The 18182-nt window shown below is 37.7% G+C and overlaps 1 protein-coding gene across 2 annotated transcripts in view; it reads right to left on the bottom strand.

Annotated features, from left to right (window-relative positions):
* The window catches only part of CDYL (chromodomain Y like), a 104577-nt gene that overhangs the window by 37386 nt on the left and 49009 nt on the right, over positions 1–18182 (bottom strand). The gene's annotated exons all lie outside the window — the stretch shown is intronic.

Here is an 18182-nt window from a genome sequence, read left to right on the forward strand (position 1 = left end):
GTATATGAATAGTTGAAAAAATATATGCAGAAACATTATTATTCATACACTATCAAACTAAAAATACTTTCCAAGTACAAAGGTCTGCCTTGGGCCCAATTCTAGTCAGTATTTTTTATTCAAGACTTGGATAATGGAAGAGAAATTATACTTATGAAATGAACAGATACATCAAACTGAAAGGACTGCCAGCTTTCAGAAGGCAAGGATCACATTTCTAAATTATTTTGCTGAATTTGGAAGATGTGAATTTTTATTTGTATGGAAGAAAAATAAAACATGCACTAAAAATGTGGAATTACAGACTATGAAGCAGAACACAGAAAAGTGTATTGGCTTATAATCAATCACAAAGTATACACCAGTCAACAATGTAATGTAAGAAAGAAGGGCAAAGCCCAATTCTGAGGCACACTGGTAAAGAAACTACATGTGCAAGGAGATGATACATTCTACTAAGTGCTTGTGAAGTATCTGCTGAAACAGTCCAGTTTCGGGTACCATACCTAAAGAGAAATACTTTGGACTGTCCACAGTTAATCAACAATGACAAGAGATTTAAAAACAAGACATATAAAGTAAGATGAAAGGAATAGCATTAGGTAAGTACAGAGACCTGACAGCCATTCTACAGCGTATGCAAGTCAAATACGAATTGCTCACTGGAAGAATCACTACTGACTTGGCTTAACCTGTATAAATTAAAATATATTGGGGAAAGAAAGGGAAGAGGACTTTTCTAATCAAAGCAGCATGAAAGGTGAGTTAGACACGGCTTAATCTCCATTATGGATGTTTTTTAAGAACAGGTTATACAACCCCTGTCAGGGAAAACAAACACTTGCTCAATCCTTCCTCAGTACAAGGATGGACTAAGCTGATCAACATCTCCTTTAGTCCAAGCTGTAGCCCTAACAACATCCCTGAAATTAAAAAAATAATTAAAAAAAAAATGCTTTTCACATGCATAGTCCTTGTTTCAATGTTTTCGTAATTTGAACAAAGGCCAATATTTATTGCTTCAATGACATGTTGTTCTACACAGCTCTTAAGCTTAAGATATTAGGTATTTCTAAATGGAGAAAAAGCGTTAGAGTAACAGGCTTACTGTAAACACATACCATCTTGCTAGTTTGAAGCTGTTGGTAGAAATCCATATAACTAAAGGCAGAGCGAATAGGGGCCTTAACTCTCCAAGAGGTTTAAACCAACTCCAGAACACATACCACAGAATCCCCATCTGGTAACAGCATCTACTTGAGGAGCCCTATCGATTTCTCAAATTCTGCAAATTTGTAACAAAGACTGTGAGGCTACATGTCCAAATAAGCAAATGATTCAACCAGTAACTAATACTGAACAACAAGGCTGAATAGAGTTTACAAGCTTAATTTGACTATTTGATGAGGTAGATGGGAGATTCTCAAGGTAGATGGGAGATTCTCAGCACTAAGAAATTCCCTTTTCTCCCCCCCCAAAACCAGACTTCCAATGCTTAAAGTTAACAAGGAGAAGCAAAAACTATTCAGATTTTAGTTCCCGCAGTCTACATAGGATGACCTGACACATTAGAAAGCAGCACCTGATGAAAGGTGATGATCTCACTCATGTCGTATTTAACTACCTAACCTGTGGCTGTACAGAAGCAGAACCAGATTATTCTTGGTGGTGCACATTAAAGGATGAGGGGCAATGGAAACAAGTTGTAATGAGGGAAATTCAGATTAGATGTTAGGTTAAAAAAATAAAAGTTCACAGTGCAGTAGTGAAGCACTGGAATAAGCATCTGCAAAAGGTGTGGAATCTCCATCCTTGGAGATACTCTAAACAAGCCCTGAGAAACCTTCAAGAGGATATCTGAACATCTGATGAGAAGGAGAAGGAAAAAAAAAAAAAAAAAAAAGGACCTTAAGCACAAGATTGAATCACCTATTTTTTTTGAATAATCAAATACAACCCAGTGTATTCTATTAATTGAACTACCTGCTAGATCTTGGTAATTATTCTTATTATAGAGCTGAGTAAAGAATAGGGACATATTTTTTCTGTTAAATACTACCTTTTAAAATTTGTTTAGCTTCTAGCTTTCTGTGACCTACTATCACATTAGTCTGTATTTGAAGAAGCTGCTTAGTGACACTGCTTGCTTCTACGAGGGGGGTAGCAGACTGGTATATTGTGTAGGAGTTATAAGCACCGAAGAGATCATTAATTAGGGCACCTAAGAGTTATCTCTGTATTGCTACTCATTGTAATAAAGGGCTTTTTCTCAGTGAAGAAACCAGCTCTTTACTACTCTCCACCACTTTACCAGATGTTTTTAGCAGTGAAAAAAAATAATTAAAAAAAGTCTTTTCAAAAATACATGTAGGGCATGCTTCTGTAAGCAGCAGTGCCAGTTTAAAGATCCTCCTCTGCCCAATGCCTGCTGGTTTCAGCTCCTGCTCAGCCCCTCTAAGTGGGCTGGCATAAATTAAAGGATATGGACAGGACCAGGCAGCCAAAACCATGGAGTGATAAGAGGGACAGATAGAAGGAAAAAAAGACATTGTGCAAGCCGGTGTAGGAAGTACTTCTACTTAATGTTTAACCACAGCACTAAATGGGAGGAAAAGTATAGCTGGCTTAGGCTAGGTTGCCTAATAGACATCCATAGCTGTATTTTTCCTTCCCCTCAAAGCAGCAGTATAGACTGAGGATTTTGAAGAAGCTGCATTCAACAGACAGAATGAAACAGGGCAAGACACTTTAGCAAGGCACAGGAAAGAACCAGAACACTTTTTAGACATAAAAATCCATTCTTTTTGACAGGACCTTTCCCACCTTTGTGAGGGTTGAGTACAGAGGAATTGAGGATATTCCTGAAACCAACTTCCAAAAATTTTAAGTCTAAAATATTTTCCTTACTTTTGCAGAACTCCATAGCCTGGACAATAAAAAAAAGAAAAAAAAAAGAAAAAAAAAAGAAGCAACAGCAATGTGTTTGTGAGACCTTCTATCTTAAAATCTATTCACATTGAATATTTCCAGGCTACAGCTTAGCTTGACACATGTAAAAATCAAAAAATCTCTCTGGTCATATGCTAGTCTATAGGCAATTGCAACAAGACCAAACAAAAAAACCCACAAAAAGACCACAACAAAACAAAATAACCTCAAGCCTTTTTTGTTAAAAAGAGAAACAACAAAAAAACCCTCTGTACTTCTCTTGTATTCATAAACCCCCTTATGCCAACTCAACTTTCACATGCAAGAGAAAGTCTAGAGTTTATGCTGCAGAGATTTAGCAAGGAATCATCTGAGCCCACCTCTATTCTCTTCCTCAGTTGAGGAAGACACTAAAGGAAGAAACTGCTAATAGTGAAAGCAAGCCCTTTAGCAGGATGACCTCAACAGAAGTTTTAATAACCAGCCTACACAGTTTTTCATTGTCAGCACACTCAGGCATTCAGGGAGGCATAACAATCTGCACGGGTCTTGGTGGGAAGAGCAGAGGTTGCCAGAAGGAAGTGTTTGGAGGGCACATTACCAGGGCTAGGCTATATGTGCATGGCTGAAACATAAGCTGCTTTTCTGCAAGCAAGCTCTTTTAATAGGAATCCAGTTTATTTATTTATTCAGAAGCAGATGGCATCCTCTCAAGACGTTATGCAGAACATGACACACAAAACAAGTATTTTCATCTGAGCATATTTTTTCTAATCAACTCCCTGCTATTCAGCATTAAATGACAAACAAAAATTTAGTCTCCAGAGTCTGGTAATACTCTAGGCTAACTGAAGCTAACTCAGGATATAGCAGTAAGTGATGAAATGTAATGACTTGTAATACACTGGAGCGCAGACTAGATGACCTCAGTGTCTTCTGATTTAAATGTTATATAAAAAAAAGCATTCCAACTGTGGGGAAAAAAAATTATAAATTGCAGCCTCCATGCTGATGAGCACATTTTATGGACAAACCTCATGACCTAAGGTTAGTCAGAAAAGCCTAATGCGTCTTTTTGTATTTATACAAAGGAAAACAAGAGGAAAGAAGCCCTGTCATAAAGTACGTTAGTAATACTGCCATGCAATTACTGTATTGTAGGTTTCTGTATGACATTGCTGATAGCTTTCATGTTATGTTTTTATGCAATTCTTCCTGAATCTCCATTCACTGCAAAGCCTAAGCAACCACTACAAAGACTTGTGGAATGACATCATGTTAAAGAAAACTTTATCACTACATACAGACAAAACATAATTTAGAAGGAAGCCAAATACTACCAAATATTCCCCTCTGCTGACCGTCCCTACTCGACACCTCAACTCTGAGACCACTGTGTGCTACCTTTAGCAGATACTACATGGTGTCCTTCTAATAGGGAAGCCATATATAGAGAGATATATATATCCAAGTGTGTTGATGTACAGAGGTTCATTTACCAAACAACAGTACAATGCAGTACACCAAAACTGAGTCATCCTCTCATTACAGCCTCATACAACACATAATTAAAATTTAAAGAACTCCCACACACTAAAGTGATTTTAGAATTTTCTGCATGAAGAATGTGGATGGCCCTAATATTTTCCACTGATTTAACAATTTAAGGTCCTTTTCCCTCCTGCCAGTGTTTCCAGCTTCTTTTCAATGCCTCCCTGGTACCCCCATCCAAAATCATCACCTTCCACACTCTGTGTAAGGAGGTCCTTCCCCCTCCTCTCCCTCTCCCTCACAAATAGCCCTGCCTTCCACTTCTTCCATGGACAACAGCTGCTCCTGCACACACCGTCCGGACACTGCTAAACCATTGCTCCAGAGGGGATGGCCCTCGGAGAGCTGCTGCTGCTGCCAGGCAGGGCACACAGCTGCTGCGGGAAGCATGGGGCAGTTGCTGCTGCTAGCGGCTTCCCTCCCACAAGCAGGAGCTGAGCTGCAAGCCTGGATCCCTGGGAGGCAGGGGAAGGGAAGGACTTCAGGACTTGGACCACACTTCCTGCTCAAATGGTTCTCCATCTCCTTTGGCAAAGGGCAGCAGACTCCAAACATGGATCTTCTGGGCCCAACTCCACCCCGTGACCTGCCTATTGGAATCAACTACTATGTGCAGTTAAAGATGTTGGAAGAAAAAAGAAATTGTATCTTTTGCCAAATTAACTGCATCTCAAGGAGACTTGTACCCAAAGTTCTCATGATCAAGAATGATAAGAGTATACAAAATCATAGTTGTATTAGTAAAGAAATTTTGATATCCTCTTTCTCTTCTTACATATATAAAGGTAAATTACATAGGTAAATATAAAACAATTTTAGTGTTTCTACCAATGACTTATTATTTTTTATATTATGACTTATATTATTTCTCACCAATGACTTACTCTCACTTTACTGTGTTGTGCCTGAACATGGCTAAGTGTAAAAAAAAAGCAAAACTAAGGTTTTGTTTAAATGTGTAATTCTTATTTTTAGAAGAGTCTGGGCCATTATTATTTGGATGACTTTGCCTAACTTGAGTGCCCTTGAGAAGATTAGCCTGCATCACTACTTTTCTCCTCTCTGCTACATCCAGAGAGACTTAAGAGGTACGCAAATATCATTGGAGGTTGCCGAGCAAAGTTGAAACTTCAATTTTTCATGTTTGTTTTGTTTTTCATATTGAAGTGGATGCCCAGATAATTTCCAAACATTGCCAGCCAATCTGATTTTGTCTTCTCTCCCCCCTTTTGGGAATGTATAGCTGAGACGATGACTGAGAAACCTAAGCTCTAATAGCTCCATGTGAAGGAGCTGCCAAGCTTCAATCTTCCTCTTCCTCTGGTTCTTCCACAACTAACCCCATGGAAATCCAGCCAACTAGCAGCTCAACACTAGGTGAAAACCCAGCAAACTAGCTACTAAGAAAGACCTATTCAGACCTGTCTGCACCTCTATTACCTATTTCCTAAAAAACCCCAAACTCTGAATGTGCCTCTCACAAGATACTAAGATTTTAAAATATCATTTACCCTCTCACCCCCTTACCTACTATATCTGAGAAATACTGAAATGAAGGCAGTCACTTTTTGGCTTTAGTCTTTTAGTTGCTCCCTGATGAGAATAAAAGCTAGTTGGGATCCCCGTGCAAACTAGGGAGCTTACAATTCACCATGGTTATGAAAATTCAGAAGTGGAGGAAGGCTTTACCTCCCCCGTTAAGAGAAGAACAGAGTACACGCCCATTCTCTTCCCTTCCTCTGATGGGCTTTACCCTAACTAACTCTAGATAAAAGTTTCTTTCCATGAATGTAGATACACTGTGAACAAAATTTCAATTGTATATTTTTCTTCATAATTCTTCATCTTGTTACACCACATTTTTGAAATATATGAATTCATTTTAAAGCAATCAACTAAATGCCTAAGCATTAGAAACTTTATCACTGTAATGGTACTGTACTTAATTTGTCGATTTGATCAAAACAGTCATTCCACAATATCTAATTGATGTAAATGAGGCTGATTCTTGGTAAATCAAACATCGGGCAAAGCAGTTCTAAGATCTCATGGAAATTTCTGCAAAATCTGTACGTAAAAATACTGAACACCAAACCAATTTACCTACGTAACCTCAACTCCCTACAAAAACCTTTTACTCTAAGGTTCTTCTAACACTTCTAAGTGAAGCCAAAGTACAATTAGTGCAGAATTACAAGAGTATCTGTGAAAACTCAACACGTACCAAGGAACTTACTGACCTATAAACAAGGTCTGTAAAAACACACAACAATCACATAAATACCACTCTGCAACCAACAGAAATCCTCCTTAACTGCTGAGGATTGCCAGGGTCGCTGGAGTATCTCAAGTTTTCACCCAAAGGCTCCAACAGCCTCCCCAGGGGCCTTCCCTAACCCTGACGCTGTGCTGCCAAACTCGCTCCTGTGCAGATCCCTCCTCCCTGGGCAGGGGGAGAGCAGGTCCAGCACCTTGGGTGAGGGTGCTCGCATCATAGCGGGGCTCAGCCAGGGGACAGAGAAACCAATGAGCACGTACAACTTGGGGAAGGGGGAGTGCTTAAGAGATAGAAATACATAGTCAAATTGTAAGTAAAGCCCATCAAAAATTGCCTCCGTGTAATGGATTTTTCTTTTTGGAGTCTTCAAAGAGTATGAGGCCTATCCAAAGAATATATAAAGTACTTACAGTAGGAAGATAGGCTAATATTTAAGTATATTTAAAAATATTTTAAAAGTCAACACATAAAAGACTGACACCTTTGAAAATGTGATCATTGAGTTTAACTGAGTTGTTTGAAGATCATAGCATAGCTAATTCTTATGCTGGGTAAATATTAGAATATTAGACAAAAATACAGCAAAAAACATAGAGATGTTAATGCCAGGTCAACTACAGACCCAGTGAGTGACTTTTATACAGCTTTATCCCGAAATAAATTTTATTTAGTATTACCCCCACCCTTTTTAACCTGAACATATGTAAGTATATGGCCTATTTGTATTAAATTATCCTACTAGGTTTGTAATTTATAATACACAATAGTGCAGTAATAATTTCTTCATATTACACTTTAACTGAAAATAATCTAGAGAGATGTATTACTTTCACTGGGGCCTAAATTTCACCTGCCACAATCTAAAACAAATATGATATAAATTAATTTGGTATCAGACTTCATACCAGGAATTTGAAAATAGAAAACAAAATAATTTTTAAAAAGCTGGGAATAAACACAACTCTATTGTAAGAATTCACTGTCCTTTCAAAAAGAAAGCTCACACAATTGCAATTCTGTCTTTTATTACTCTGTTAAAAAATTGTGTATTATTGACATGCATAAAAAGTCTAATAGAGCATGGAGTAAAAGTTAATAATAAAAAAGGTCTTAAGAGCAAAATATCTTAACATACCATTGTAACAAGTCCATTTTCTTCCACAAAATTTCACAGCAAGCCAAAAAATAAAGATCAGTGAGGGATACTGATTGTTTTGGCTTGTATTACTTTACCAGAAGACTTAGAGCTCAAGCTTTAAATGTTAGCTAGCTACATCTGTATTTGGAAATGCAAATCAAAAGAAATCTGATTTCCAAAAATGCAGAGCATCAGCACTTCCCCATGAGGTCAATAAACACAATAGGTATCTAAACTGTCAATTGAATGAAGAAAAAAAAAAAGCATACCATTGATTTGTCATATGTGTTAAAGGCACTCATGCTTGAATAACTTTACCCATTGCTTTCAAAGCTGATTAAACATAATATGCTTGTTATTGTTTCCTTTCAATTTACAGCACCAGAAAGAGAAAGAAAACCTTTGAAATAAACATTGCCTCTGATTCTTAAGAGCAGAAATGTCAAGTAGAACTAAATCAAGTTCAGAAAACGCTTATTTCAGAGTATTTCTTCAAGAATAGGTCCTGGATCCTGACCCATAGTTTGGGCAGCCACTCCATTTACTATCACTATCTTATACTACCTGATCATTTGAGAAAACTCATTCTCTCACTGTATAGTTATTACAGAATACACTTTTTTTTTTTTAATTAATGGTAGGATTTTTTATTTATTTTTACCTTTTTTTAATGGAAAACTTTCCACTTCCTACAAGGACATGAGATAAGCAATAGGTCTAAATTTCTTCTTTCTCCCTCGCACATATTTAAAAAGGTTTTTTTGCTACTCCATTGTTTGTGCTCAGAAAGGTAATTTCTAAAAACACCCCCCAACCTAACTGACTATACAGGACCCAATAAAGCTAATAGAACAAAAAGCACTGTCAACGTGCAAAGCAAAGAAACAAGAAAACAAAATGTCTCACTAGCTTTCAATAATAGTAATCAAAGATGTAACTTGCGGTTTCTATAAACTTTTAAATATTTAAAACAGGTTTTCAAGCTAATTGCCTACACATGCACAGAAAGTAAAAATAGATGATTCTCTAAACTAAAGAATGCGGAATAATCTGTCATCCTTTGTATTCAGAAATTAAACCAGAAAATCACAAAACACACAGTAAATTGTTTGAAATACCCATTATTACCATATTAAGTTTTCCTGCTTGTGCTAATATAAGAAAAAACCTTCTTTGAATTCCTCGGTGAAAGGGTGTTGCCCTGCACTGCCATAAATATATCTTCACACAATCATCAACTTTAAGAGAAGCTCTAGCAGGATATTCTTTCCGTATGCCAAAAATGATTTTGAAATTTGAAATTTTGAAATCAATAAAATGTTATGCCTGGTAAAATAAGAATTAGCTTTGCATTTGCAGTTGGTTTCAACTCATTCCTGTATTTCTCAAAAGTGCCCACTGAATTTGAAATCTGTCCAGAAAACCAAGGGATGAGAGGAGAATACAACATAACAAATCTGTTTACACTGGAGGGGTTTTTGAACTGACTAACCCAAAACAAAAAAGGATGAATGAAAATCAGTAGTCTTTATATAAAGCATCTAAATGTTGTGGGGTTTGGGTTTTTTTTCCCCCAAAACATCTTATATACTTCTCTAAGCATTTTTTTAAAGGATGTTATATATGGATCTAAAGAAAGGTTTCTTTAGATGTCCCCTTGTCTTACTCATGCAATTCCAGAATAGAAATTTCCAACTACATCAGTAATTATTTCATTGTGTCTATAGTTTGTTTCTTCTCTAAAATCTTTTCAGTATTCCCTTCAGATACATGATTTTTTAAATTATTATTATTTTATAACCTCTTTGTCCCTGTTGCAGCAGCTTTCATCAATGGCTTGGCCTAGGTTCTCCAACTGTGTATACATTGGAAGTCCCCTTGGACACCTCTCACATGGAACTACTCTGAGAATGCAGTCAGCCAGTTTCTCCACTCCCTCTCATGCTAGCCAATCTTAAAAACGATATAGCAATCCAAGTTGAAATCTGAGGGACAGCAGTGCTAATGCATGGAAGACACTATGCCAGCCAACACATATTATCTACAGATTCATTATACACCAAGCTTGACTGAAGAGTAAAGACAAATGTATGTGACAAACAAAGAAATCTTGAGAGTTTCTTTACTCTGATATTAGGCCAAGTCTTCTTGGAGTTGCTCTTAGTGTTTACGTATTCCTATCTACATCCCAGGTTAAAAACTCTGTTTAGGAGCCAGCAAGGAAAATTGTCAGTTCAAGTTATCTTCCTGCTGTTCATCACTTCGCTTAGTCTCCCACTTTAGACATGTCCCTCTGAAGTTTCTATTTTTTTATATCTTAAGGAATAAATAACTAAGTGTTTTTCTAAGTTTTGTACCTTTGCTGCTTGCTGCAAATTTTTTTAAAAGATTACTAATAAATATACATAAGCACAGATCTTGTTACAGAATCTTACAACATCCCCCTATTAACCTTCTGACACAACTACAATGAACCATTAAGCCTACTCTGTTTTCCATCTTCCCAGCCAGTTTCTTAGCAGCCTTTTGAAGCACAACTACTTACTTTCTTTAGTTGCCTCTTTCAAGGAATATTTTCAAAGAAAATAAATGACAATCTGTACTTCTTTATCCATGTTTCACCGAGATGTTCAAAGAACTCGTAATACAATAGTAAGATGCTCTCTTTCCACCTCTTCTTCCACCTCTGCTATGAAGAGAGGCTGAGAGAGTTGGGGTTGTTCACCTGGAGAAGAGAAGGGTCCAGGGAGACCTTATGGCAGCCTTCCAGTACCTAAAGGGGGCCTACAGGAAAGCTGGAGGGGGACTTTTTTCAAGGGCATATAGTGACAGGACAAGGGGTAATGGTTTTAAACTGAAAGAGAGTAGATTTAGATTAGATGTAAGGAAGAAATTCTTCACTGTGAGGGCGGTGAGACACTGGCACAGGCTGCCCAGAGAGGTTGTGGCTGCCCCATCCCTGGCAGTGTTCAAGGCCAGGTTGGATGGGGCTTGGAGCAACCTGGTCTAGTGGAAGGTGTCCCTGCCCATGGCAGGGGGGGTGGGACTACATGATGTTTAAGGTCCCTTCCAACCCGAACTATTATATGATTCTATGATTAAATCTTAGAACTTCCCAGTTTTCAGATGCATTCAAATACAGAATATTCTAGTTCAAAGCACTAGTGTTTATGATTTGCCTTTGTTTCTTAAAGACATCTAAAATATAATAAACTTTAAAGCATTTTAAATTAAAAATACTTACTAAATAAAAACCCAAATCTTTTTTACGCATTCTAAGATTGCAAAATTAAGAAAACAGTTACTAGAGCAGAATTAACTGGTAATTTGTGGCCTAATGCATTTTAGTGTGTGTTCTTAAATATGTTTACAATATAAGTGGTATGTACAGCAGATAATTTAGATATTTTTGTTTGATTTGAAAAAATTCATACAGTATCACAAACATACGTCTTCTGTATTTATTTTCTTTTAAATAAAAGAATAATACTTTGCTGTATTATTATCAATAACTCACACCAGCAGTTTTGGATCACAAGTATGCCAGTTTGAGTACTGCAATTTCTCTGGCTGGATAGGAAGTACGTCTATCCCAGGGCAGTATAGGATCTGGCTATTTCATTAATTCTCATTATAAAAAAAGATATTTTTGCAATCACCTGTAAAATGCAAAGCTGTTTCCAGCTGTTATCCAAGCAGTTAGCTTTAAAAAAACAAAAACAAACTCCCCCCTCAGTTTTGCGTCTCCCTGAATCTAACAATTTTCTCTCTTTCACAAACATTGATGGAAAAACTGAAATTGTTTGTTTACTAATTCTGTGATATTTTATCCCACTTGTAACAGTCTCCCTGTGAGGATGTTTTGTTGACTTTTTATTTTAAGTAGATAATGTGATCTAGGCAGCTCTTCCCTGAACTGTGTTAAGATTGTTTTGGTCTGTTTTTTACAGATTTTTGTATCAACCTATTAAGATGAATCTTCTTTTCAAGAGAACACAGATTCATAATGACAGTTACCTTAGCAAACATGCATTCCATCCACTTCACAGCCTTAACAGACATGGGAGATGCAACTTTTTTAAAAATTGAAACAGCAAGAGACAAAAAAAGTTGCTGGTTACTCTGCCAGGCACAACTGCAAAAGGCACTACATGAGTATTTCTGATTGCGCTTCACATTTCTGCGGTATTATCAAAAGCTGTTCTAAAGTTCTACAATTTTGACAATAGTGGAAGAAAAAAAAAAAAAAAATCTATCTCAACACTTTTGTTCTACCATTCAGTCTGATCTTCCCTAGATTTTCTCTGTTTAGACGTATGCAAAGTAGGTTGAAAGTGAGCCTTGTAAACAGAGCCTTTGCTTCATTGTGCTTCATCTTTCCCAAGTTTTGACACAGCAGGTATGACAAACTTGTCATCAGAAATTACTTTCGTCTCATGTTGGTACAAGTACTGTAGGGCAACATAATGGCGGATCATTATTGACACCATCTGAGTAGTCAAGAGAGATTTACACTCCAGATTCTCAGTCCCTGTAAACTGATGCAACAACAGAAGAACTGCACACCTAAGAGCTTTGTTTACCAGTGGGCCTGCAGGTGTAATACCAATTTCAGTGAAAATAACAGGAGTTTTTCTGTCAACTTAGGTTGAGGACTTTATGTCCAAACTGAGTATTTCTTGAGAACTTACCCCCCCCCCTTTTTTTTAAAATACATTTTATCCACCATTTCCATTAAAGGTTTTTCAGGGTCAGAATTAAAACAAGGAAAAAGCACGTCTCTGTCTCCCTCCCCAGGGACACATCCTCTCCCTCACTGTCACTTCCAGAAGGCTGATAAAAATAAGTCTGTCCTTAAAGGAGCAGTCGGTTAGTCCATATTATAACCTGGGGTTGTAAAGTGGGGAGAAGGAATGGGACCATTCTTTTCAAAGTAGCTACCTTTTAGACCAGCTTAGCTGTATCAAAAGTCCACACCAATGTAGCATCCAACTGAGGCATCTCTGTTCTAAGCAGTGGAGGATGGCAGAAGGCAGAAAAAGGAAGAAACCTGTCACTTATGCCTTATGTTTTCAGGAAAACAGCCTTAAAACTCAAGCAAACCCTGCACTTAAATCCTGATTTATTATTATGGTAATCTATTGACATAAACCAATATGGCCCTGAAGATGAGAGATTTTCACAAGCAGTTCTCAATCCTGGAGCACCACATAAAGTAACAATTATCTGTACCAGAAACAGCACAAGCAATGGGGCGGAGAGGAGACAAAAACCCAGAACAGTATGGGATAACAGATCAATTTTCCACATAATACAGACCATCCAGTCTCCCATATTACCTAACACTTTTGCATTTATATTATGCCAGAAAATATAGATAAAGAAGAAATGGGCAATGATTCAGAATATTATTTTAGTTAAGGGTAAAGTAGTTGAAGAACTTGAAAATGACTTAGTAATACAGATGGAAAATTAAATGATAGGTTAAAATGTTGCAATACAGTGCATAAGGAAGTAATAATGTGAACTCTTAAGGAATAAGATCTAAATGAAATGCAACTTCTGAAGAAAAAAAAAAACAAACCAAAGGTGTCTTTAAGGTTGATTAAATGAAAACTGGTTTACTCTTTACTCTTAGTGATTTGCTAAATGCATACACAATAGAAGATACAAAATTACACACTGCTGCATTTGACAAAGAAGTTTAACCAGTAATTTCAGAAGTTAGGCAGGCTTTACGAAGCACTTCAACCCATTTTATAGGCTTTTGTTTGCACTAATAAAATACTTGGTTGCTTTCCAGATCACTCAGCAGAGATCAAGCCACCATCCAAATGCTATGTACAAAGACACTGAAAAAGGAAGTTCCTGTCTTAGGGCTTTTTTTGGAATCACATTTTACTACTTAACCAAAGCAAAAACAAACAAAAGGAGAGCTTAAAGCTGCTTCTGTCCTTCCAGGATACTAAAAAGAAATCTGAAAAACTGTAGCACATCACCCCAACTTTCCTTTCCTTGTACTGTCCACTCTAATTCTCACAGCAATGAACTTCTGCAACTCTTAATTTTGCTTTTTGAGAGGGTTATATGCATAGCTTGTGGTCCACCTGGACGATTAATGTGGTTCACACCCAACACACCGTTGTCAACTGCTATGCTTCCCATGGGACTCTTGAGGGTGGCCTAATGAGTTGTGCTGGTGACAGTGGACTGTTCCTCATGTAAAGACCAACACCCAGGTACGTACAGGGAGAGGGAAGAAAGTAACTGGGAGAATTTGGGAGGGAACTGGGTGGGCTCCCCTCACCTTAAGGAACACTGAACAGCTAAAATCCTTTCAGCTCGGCTTGGTATTGTATTGAGAATGTACATTTCTCCCTGGTTCCAGTTGCCTCCACGAGCACTTATACACTTGCTTGGTTCCTATTGAGACTAGAGCTATCAGACACTTAACCAAACAACAGACACTATTTTCCTTGGGTGTTAGAGTGGATTTTTGGTTTTCCAAATCTGTGGTTTTTAATCACATAAGCTGCTTTGAGTAAGGGAGAGAACAGGTAACAAAGAGAACTTAAGTTCAGTCATTTTTTTCCTGACGCCTGGCTTTTCCTTTGGTGCTAATACCATTGTTCTGAGATAAAAACAGCACCATTATCCAACTGAAAAAATCAGCAGACACCCTTGTTCCTTGTAGGGTGATATACTGCAATCATCTTTGCATTGTCAGACAGCCTGCTGCTCCTGGAAGTTATTAATCTGAACTAACATGTGCAAGGAGGGAGATGTTAATGCCACTGTGCACACTGGTGATGCTTGTCTTCTAACAAGTGATGTAATTCACTGTATTTCTTGTATTTCTTCTCTTTCTGTATGCCAGCCACCAGCCTGCCTTATGCCAATTATAGCAATGTATGCAGCTAGATGTTCTTTTCTCACTCATTTTATACTTGGAGCTTTGCATGCCTTTCTGCCCCAAATCTCCCTTCTTGTGGCATTTATTCTCTATTACATCCACGTCGGACACTGTTAGCTGACTAAAAACTGTAGCAACTATAGGGTGACCCAGGAAACAAAACCCAACTAGAATTTGTCAAGCAGTGGTATTCACCTGGTTTATGGTCAAGTTTTACAGAAGGTGAACATCAATTCAGTCTTTTAGTCCTTTCTAAAATTGCAAGAAAACTCACTAGCATTGTGTGACCGACAGATTAGATTCCCTTTACAGTTTCACTTGTTTTGTACTCTATTAGATAGAACTTCTCTGGATATTAGGTGTACTATGCCTAAAACATTTGCAATAAAATTTCAAAGCTATTTTTTTATTAAATTTCAATGAAGGAAACTTTCAAAAACTTTAAAGGTGTCTAACAATAGGTTCTGACATGAGGCCACTTCTTGTCTTGCCTAGTTTTGAGTAATATGCATTGCTTGTAGGAGCTTAACAGCTTTTCCACAACATTTCAGTTATTTGGTGGTGTTCCTCTGTTTCATTCATCCATTTCAGGATTGCTTCCATTAACTTTTAGTAACAGCTGATGATCACCACATATTTCAAAAAAACAGAACCACAGCAACGTTCATTCAGTGACCCATTCCCACTTCTTTCATATATCTCCCTTCTTAGACTTGTATGTAGTATATTACTCCATCGACTCCGTTTTCAAGGCCAAGACTTTAAAATATGAACATTCAATAAAATGGTTTTCTATATTAAAAAATATACTTCGGATAGCAGCTAGATTTTAGTATGCTGAAACCACCAAATCCCAAAGCAAACATTACTGTTATTTTATACCCCTGGTACCCCTGCATATTTGTATAAATATTTGCTGGTTGCCTTTTCTGAGACTGTAGGAACTCTGGAACAAGAACTGCATCATGGCAGTTTGTCTCATCAAAAGCAGGACTAGGGGCTACAATAATACTAATATTTCCTAGTAATTGCAGTCATGGAATTTTCCTATGTGTACAAGTTTTTTTTTCCTGGCGTGTACTTTTATTATAAATGAAATTTAAAAAAAAATATATAAAGGCAGGGGAAAACAAACAAAGAACAGAGTAAATGCTGAAGAGTTTCACCATCCTGAACTAGGACTAAAAACCAACACAGGTCACACAATTCAAAAGCAGTCATAGCAATAATCTCAAAATTAGGAACTCTGTTTTCATATTAAAATTTTAAATTATTTTTCCAATATTACTTAAAAAAAAATATCAGCTTTTATTTAAAAAGTTGTCTAAAATTTTTTTAAGTGTAATATGTATTTTTCTAGAATCTTTCAAAATTATGCTTTCCAATTAGTGATTTCTGTTTTGACTAACTGGGTTTTCCAACAAAAATGTTTTGATTAAAAAATCCTAAACCATCTTAAGTAAAAAGTTATTTTTCAAAACATGCTTTTGTCTTCCTGACAGCACCCTCCATGTGGAAGTAGGAACTCTTAAAATTAACAGAAGGTGTATGTGGAGGAGGTGGGAAGTTTGGAAAGAGTGCTCCAAATGCCAGATCTATCATTTGTATTATTAATATGTCAGATCTGGTGCATATGAAGATGAGGTTACAAATTTGATGGCGTTTCTGTGCAATGAATACCTCTCGTGATGTACGATTCCCAAGGTGGTGTTGAAAATGTGATGAGGTGTCCATTTAAGACAGAAGGAATGTCCTGAGTAAGGAGTGAAACAGGATCCTGAACCACAACAGCCCCATGCAGGGGAGGGAGAGAAGCATCAATTCACCACATTTTTAAAGAATAGCACTGTGAAGTTAAAAATAAAAAACAGCAAGGAGAAGAGCACAGCTTTAATGAAGAGACAGAGTATGTCAGCTCAGGAATCTCAAAGGCCAGGCTAGCTCTAGGAAACAGGGCTGCCTCTCTTGGCTTCTCTCTAAATAAAGGTCCACTCTGGGCATGCAGAATGGCTGAGTTGGAGCCTGGGCTTCCGTGAGAAAGATATCTGTCCAAGAAATCCTAAAAAGCTAGGAAAAGAGACTGATGTCAGATATAAATGCAAAGTATTTTTCTTTTGCAACTTTGTTTCCATGTTTTATAATCAGAGAATTACTGCACGATTGGGATGTTACCCCCAAAAGTGTTGCAGATGAGCATAACTGCCTGCAAAGCGATAATAAATTTGGATATTTAGCATGCATTTCCCAGCAGACTGCACAGCTCAGCTTGAGGATTGGCAGCGGTGTATCAGGACAGAGAGAGGGAAATCCTCAGTTAACGTACGTGTACTAATATCCCTCCAGCAGCAGACAGAAGGTGGAAACATACTGTGTCTTTTTGGGCAACCACGTATTGTAACTATCTCCTTGGCCCTCCTTTTTTGATCTACGCCTTAAGATCTCATGAAAACATAAGTGTGAGAAAAATCTCGTATTGCCATCATCCCTAGGGTCAGTTGATAGCTTTCAGTGTTAGTTGCCCAGACAAATGCCTAAGAAGAGCTGAAGGAGGTGGTGGCAGCTGAGGAAATTGTAACATCTCAATGAAACGGATAAATGCACCTCAGCTAATGCTTTATGTGTCACTACCATTCCTGTGCAGGTCTTTCTACTTCCACTCGATGCCCTGTAACTAGGCCCTTGCTGTACCACTAATACTAGAGTGAAATCTTGGTGGGAATGATTTAATCGTTTGTGGTTACTGATAGATCCAAGAAGGTCCTTTGTGTCCAAGTTTTTTTCCTGAATGCCATGAGGCAAAAACACATGACGTTGAAGGCAGCACTTATCAGTTACTTCACTAGGAACAACACCATACTCCAAAACACATATTAATTATCACAAAACCATGACACGCGCAAACACACTCCTCTACCTCATGTACTCAGAAAACTCACATACTGGCATCTCTTGCATTTTCCCCTCCAGCTTTGTTTACATCCTCTGAGATTTACATTCCTTCTTTAGCCCATGCAAAGGAAGAGATATTCCTGGCATCTGTGTGTGCATTACCATGGTTACCTAGTTCATCTGCAGCAAAATGGGTTGGTCCATGACCTGACACCACAGCTCCAGGAGCATCCTCCTCCCTTGTCCACTGTTTTTCAACCTCTCCCACTGCAGCTGTTTTTTCAGAAAATCTGAATGCAAGCAACAGTGGGGCACCCAACGCAAACTCTCCCAAAGTCTTCCAACACATTTTTTTGCCGCTACAGTTTGTCTCTAAGTGTGTTTTTTGGCAGGTCCAATCCTTGGTTTTCAAGCAATTTTTCCAGCAAGCCGTCATCAATAGCATACCTGCAGATTTTACCCACTGCATTTTATTTGAGGATGCA

Source organism: Buteo buteo, chromosome 20, assembly GCF_964188355.1.
Source record: "Buteo buteo chromosome 20, bButBut1.hap1.1, whole genome shotgun sequence".
NCBI classification, from domain to species: Eukaryota; Metazoa; Chordata; class Aves; order Accipitriformes; family Accipitridae; genus Buteo; species Buteo buteo.